Source organism: Austrofundulus limnaeus, unplaced genomic scaffold (assembly GCF_001266775.1).
Source record: "Austrofundulus limnaeus strain Quisiro unplaced genomic scaffold, Austrofundulus_limnaeus-1.0 Scaffold1804, whole genome shotgun sequence".
In the NCBI taxonomy this organism is placed as follows: domain Eukaryota; kingdom Metazoa; phylum Chordata; class Actinopteri; order Cyprinodontiformes; family Rivulidae; genus Austrofundulus; species Austrofundulus limnaeus.
In genome coordinates, this window is record NW_013954206.1 from 16,524 (window position 1) to 23,008 (window position 6,485).

The window sequence follows — 6,485 nt, forward strand, 5'->3', positions numbered from 1 at the left end:
GAAAACTGAAGCGATGCATTCTGGGTACATGACGGATTTGATTTGTGACGGGAAACGAAAGCACACAGTACAGGAAACTTATCTTCCCTTCAAAATAAGAGCTTAGATTTTAAAGTTTTCCATGTAGTTGCTCCACTTGACCACTAGATGTCTGTCTTCACCAGCATAACATCTTTAAATCATTTCTGCGTCTCTAACCCCGTTGCTTCGACCAATTACGTCAAGTATTGAGCTCCAGCGTTTAAACTTTTTTTAAAAGGAGCTCCGATTGTAAATTAAAATAAGTCAATGCATACAAAATTTCAAAATTTTAGTATGGATTACAAACGTTAACTGCTTTTGCTACTGCCTTCCTGCTACGTAAGCAGACGCAAAGCATTGTGGGAAATCAGAACCCTGACCGAAAGCAACAGTCAGCAAGGATGTATACCTTCTCAATAAGTGTGTTTATCTGGGAGGGGTGCTGTTGGATAGATCACGTGTGTTGTGATTCATTGACAGCCGTACCTCCCGCTGTTCAAGATAACGATGACTGGTAGATAATTAGGTATTGGCGGTACTGCATTTTAATTTTAGAAAGTGCAAATCTGCTTATGAGTTAGAAAAATTAGTAAGACCGCTAAAGTGCAAATGAAATATTTAGGTCTGCATTTAGCAGATTTGCGCTTTAGCAGACTGGTGCCCACCACTGTTAATCTGAAAAGAGCTTCGCTGAGTGAGAAGTAGTGGAGCTCAGCAGACAGTTTAAGTTTCACTTTCAGTTTCACCCGAGAGCCTGCAGGAGTCATGGGCGAGGGGGTTCCGCCATGAGGAAGCTCGGCTTAAAGACACGCCCCTGGGGCGTTTCTGGTACCAAAAGGCGTTTCTGGTCCCCACCTGTCATTTTGCTCCTCAGCATGGCTTCCTAAAAACGCTGCAGGATTTTTCAAACATGCATGAATGAGTCAAAGCAAGGCTTTGGGCATGTTTTTTAATGAGAGTATAACATTGTAACATGATGTAAAACTCAAAAAAGTTGATTTTACATGATATTGCCCCTTTAAAAGTATTTACCGTAAGTTTTGCATTAAGATGGTTTCTAACAGAAGTCTGATATTACACAGAAATGCAAACAGAGGCGGAAGCAGCTAGCTGTAGCACTTCCAGGCGACGTCAAGTGTATTTAAACAATATTCACATAAAACAATTGTTTTGAGATGCAGCAGCCCATTCTTAAGCTAGACTTCACTCAGACTAGCCATTAGCCCATCAGTGAAATGCTTAAAAACTATTTATGACAGGTAAGATACTTATTAGTTGTGTCGTTTCCACAGAGCCTGGCTTCAAAGGACCTGAAATGTGGTTTTAAGTCTGATGTTATTAGTTTGAGCCCCATCAGTGTTGAGGAATGATTGTTTATATAGCCACCTGTTTGTGAGGAAAGGACGCGTGTCTAAAAGTAGCCTCTGCCTTCTTTTTTGAAAACCTACCTGTAATTACTTCAGTTTGTGACGTAGGCTTCATGTTTTTATGTCTAATTTGTGTAGAATATGATGAAATACATGCAGCTTTCACCAGTTTTTTTTTTTTTGGTCCCATTAAAGAGCATTTTTGCTAAAATCGAAAACCAAGACAAGGCCAGGATGTAGTTGTGAAGTGTGTGAATTTTATTTTCTTTATGCTATTTATATCGTATGAGATTAAATATCCTGGTGGGCATTTTTTTCTGTAACTGTTCACATATCTCAGCTTTGATCTGTCCTGAAATTAAACTGTCCATAAATTTGCTTGCGGACCTTTAAAAAAAATGTAATTAAATCGTCGGTAGCTTGCTCAGCATCTGGTGGAAACAAAAAAGAAAAAAGTTCCCAGCATGTAATAACCTCACGTCTCGGAGCTGCTGTTTGTTGCCTACCTTGTGTGGAAAAATAATAAAAATGAAATTCATCAAATTGGTAAAAAAGACCAAAGAAAGTGAACATGCCATGCAAGTATTGTAAATATCTGATGTTTTTTTTTTGTTTGTTTTGTTTTTGTTTTTTTTGTACTTTTGTTTAAAATAAAGTGTACATTTGAAAAGGTACATTTTTTCTCGGTTCTTTGTAGTTTTTTATGTTTTCTTTTTTTAAAAAAGTAATGTTTCACCCTGAGAAGAAGTTAAATATTCAGGAACACATCAAAACCAAATATTTTACACAGAAAAAAAATCAGTTACAAGAAATATACATTCATGATCAATGTGTATGAGTAGAAGCAGTTAGTTTATAGATAGTATAATCAGTAACTTTATTTTTATTAGTAATGTATTTGTAGCAGTTATTAGTTTATAGTTGTAATAGTAMCAGTAGTATTTATAGTTAGCATGGTTGTAACTACATTTATTTATAATGTGGTAGCAGTAGTTTGTTTATAGTATTGTAGTTAGTAGTAGTAATTTGTAGTTATTACTATATGTTAGTAGTTATTCATTTAAAGTTAGTATTGTAGTTACTACTGGTAGTAATACGTGTGTAGTTAATAATATAAGAGTGGTATTTTTTTAGTTGTTAGTATTGTAGTAACTGTTAATAGTAATATTGTAGTAGTGGTAGATATTAATGTAATTGGTAGTAGTAGTTAGTTCATATTGCGAGTATAGTTAGTAGTAGTAATAATTATAGATGTTGGTATCATAAAGGCTGTTTCAGAGTGTGTAATTGTCTGTTAGCTTAATATTATTTTAACCAGTGTATGGATTTTCATGAAACTCTCAAATAAGTCATTATTAAACTTACTTCTACAAATGATGAACGTTTGGAGTTAACCTGATTCGAGATGGCTGCAGCAGATTTGGAAACTCAGCAAACACAAAAATAGCTAGAACTCACATTTACAAGTACTGGGCTAAATGTTGGTGTGGTAGTAGCTGAGACTCATCCAGATGACATACTGAGGACTAACAGATCAGCATCAACTGTATCTCATTAAAACAATTTAAATACAATTTTCAAAATAAAAAGTAAGAAATTGAAAGAACATCTAGTGAACTTTGTCAACACAGTCAGTTTTGGACATACTGAACTAAAATTTGGTGTGGAAGTAGCTGAGAGTCATCCACAACAGTCGTTAAATGTTTTATGTACTTATGAACTTCAGAGTATTTTAAAAAATTGATTAGTTTTAGTGGTTCATCCCATAATTACTTCCTGAGAGTTTGATTAAAATCATTTGGCTGGTTCATGAGATATTTTGCTAACACTACAGATAATCACATTATTGACTTCCATGGGTGATTTAATTTAGCTAAAGTCTGAACAAAAAAAGTTTGATCTGCCTCAAATGTTAAAGTCTATTGAGACACAATCTATTTCAGTAATGCAAAAAACTTTTGTGTTATTAAACATATAAAAGTACTTCCTCATAAAATGTCTTGAATTTCTTACAATATTTGAAGCACAAAATCATTCATTGGTTCATAGATATATTCAGGCGGTGATGTGGTTGGAATACAATAAATCTTTAATATTCGGTTGTTTTTAGTTCTCTCAATAAATCACATAGTTTGTAGAACTGCCTGAAAGAAAAACTTCATCCTCTTCAGCTAAATCTGATCTAAAATAAACCTCTGCTGCCACCTGCTGGTCAAAATATAAACAGTTACTTGATTCAACTTCTTTCTTTTGTGAGGGAATACAAACTCCATCATTTTTATTTAGTTTAAAAAAACATAAAGCTGTTTAGTGTGAAAACATTTTCTTTCTTTACAATGATCCCGTTAAAAAGTACTTTATCTTGTGTGAGAAATAATGAAGTTGAAGCAGTTTTAATCAAACTCAATTAAGAAAATTTTTTAAAAATGTTACGCACAATCTTGTGACATTGTGAGACATCAAAAAAGYCTATAAAACTTTGTTTTTCCTCAAGAGCACAATCTTGGAAAAATGGCAAAGACTGGGTTTTAAACTTGAGGATCACTGGTCAACATATTGATCATGTGTCAGAAATATCCAGGTTTCTTTTACATTCTCATTTAAATTTTCAAAAAGATGGTGAGCAGAGCAGCAAAAGCTAATTTGCTCACATTTAGAGTAAATATAGAGTTTTAATGTTTTCATGCTGCCAACAGTTTTATGCACTCAAATTTTATTTTTATTCATTTAAGTTTATTGTGCAGCCTCTTGGTCTCAAWCAGCAGTGATTTATAACAGAAATTAAGATCTTGAGCAGAAAACGCATTAGATCACATCACTGTCATCTTAAGAAGAAACTTAACAAAATGAATTTTGAATACTTTTTTCCAAATTCCCCAGTTTAAATCTTGTTTTATATGCTTAAATGACAGGTTCCTCTTAAAGCTGCAGGCTCAGTTAAGGAGCAGACAGTCTGTTGGGTTCATTAAAAAAAAACTTATTTGGGTCAAACAGCTTTTTCTGCTRCAGGGATTTTCATGTGGAATTCCCTACGCTCAGATACTACCACGTCAAATTTTAGCTCAAAATATGCTAACAAGACCGGTTCAGCACCTTGTTGATGTTGGCCACTGTCAGTTAGCTGTAGCATGCATCTAGAATGGGATTGACTCCAAACATGAATCACTCGTAGATGTATATCCAGGCATTTATTTCTGAATTTGTCATTAAAATGCCTTCAGTGGTTCATGGGATATTTTGCTAACAGGCAGATTTGACTCCAGAAGTTGAGGTTAAGTGTTTTGATTAAAGGTTTTACGCACTAATTAATACTTTGAGTCTGTTGAGAATAACCCTCAGCTACTACCACACCAAGGTTAAACTAAATGTTTGTAAAACTGACTGATTTGGAACCATTTTTTTGTATTTTCTGAAGTTAATTATCTGTGGCAGCCATCTTAAATTGGACCGAATCCAAGAGCTAATCAGCTGTGGATTTTCATCCAGTGACTTTTTCCTGAAATTTTCATTAAAATCCATTCAGTCATTCAGGAGATATTTTGCTAACAGACAATGGAAATACATACAATCCAAGTGTTCTTCAACAATATATATTATTATAGTTGTTTTTTTAGAGGAGCTAAAAAGAGTAAATGTCTGTTTTTTTTACAAAATTGCTGCAATAACTTTCCAGGTCTTTAAAAAAAGGCTTATGCAAAGTTTTACAAATAAAGAATTTGTAATTTATTACCAAATAAGCATAAAAATATTTTAAAGGCAGTTGTGTCATAACACAATAACTCTTAAGTGATTCAACCTAATTTATTTGAGGAAAATTGGAACAAATCAAAAGTTTAAATACAAACGAATCAGAGTTACATTTTCTTTAGACAAAATGTTTGTTTGTTTTCTGACAATAGAATATATGAACGCAGATTCAATGAAATGTCTTTTCCAAAGTATTCGCTTTTTAAAAATGTCTGTATTCAATAAAACAATTGTCTAAACGCCTGAAAAAGCTGCTCAAACTGCTGTTTTATTTTATTAACAAAACATTTCGGTTTACTTTTAAAGAATTCAGACTAACTGCAGATTCATGTTACCTAAAACGATCGTATCCTGATGAGAAACACTGAGGTTCATCTTGTGTCAGAGTTTATGTTTAAATGCTGAAAAATAAAATCTCCCCAAAATGGCACAAAGTGGCTGCCGTACGTAGTTGATGCTGCAAAGAATGACGGCCTTTTAGTGCTCAAAAGTGGTCCATGCATGGACCAGCACCACATAAACCAAACCAAAGCTGGGCCAGATGTGGAACGCCAACAATGACATCATTGCCTGGCCTGGCCCACATCTGGTTGACAAACCACATGTTAGCAGTCAGCCAGTTTGACCTGGCCCTCACCTGTCTGCTATGTGGGTGGTTGCAGGTAATGGCACGCAACAAATAGAAACTGAGGCCTTAGTAATAATTTTAGTAAGGCGTATACATTTAACTAGTCACAACTTCCACACTTGCAATGCAATATAATGTACCTAAGAAAAAGCTTTCACAATTCTCTTTACCAATTCTACATGCATCTTTACTGTAAATAGATAAAATACTTTCAAACACACAGCATGTGAGAAAATACACCCATATTTTGTCAGCTGAAAGACTTTTTCAGTGGGATTGTTCTGTAGACTTGATTTGACTCATTAGCGCCACTAGTGGTTGAACGTGGAACTGCATCCACCATCACCGCTCTCGGGCAAAAGACATGAGTGACAGGCCAGGGGCACTTCTGGGACCAGTCAGATTTCAACTGGGGCCAATGCCCCCGTGACCCCACCCCTAGAACTGAACCCACTTATTGAGTCCTGTAGCATTTAGGTTTTGTCATGGGGGACAGTCTGAGACATACAGTATATTGATTACGTAACACCTCCTCTCTCTCCCTGTTTAAGACTGGCCTAAAGACACATCTTTTCAGATTAGCTTACCACTGTTAACTCAGACTGACTGGTCATGATTCAATATATGACTGTTCTGTACTCCTCGTCTCTACGTTTCTCCTGCACTACCCTTTCATTCTATGTATCTACATTTGTTACTTTTTATTGAACAGTTTCCTTGGG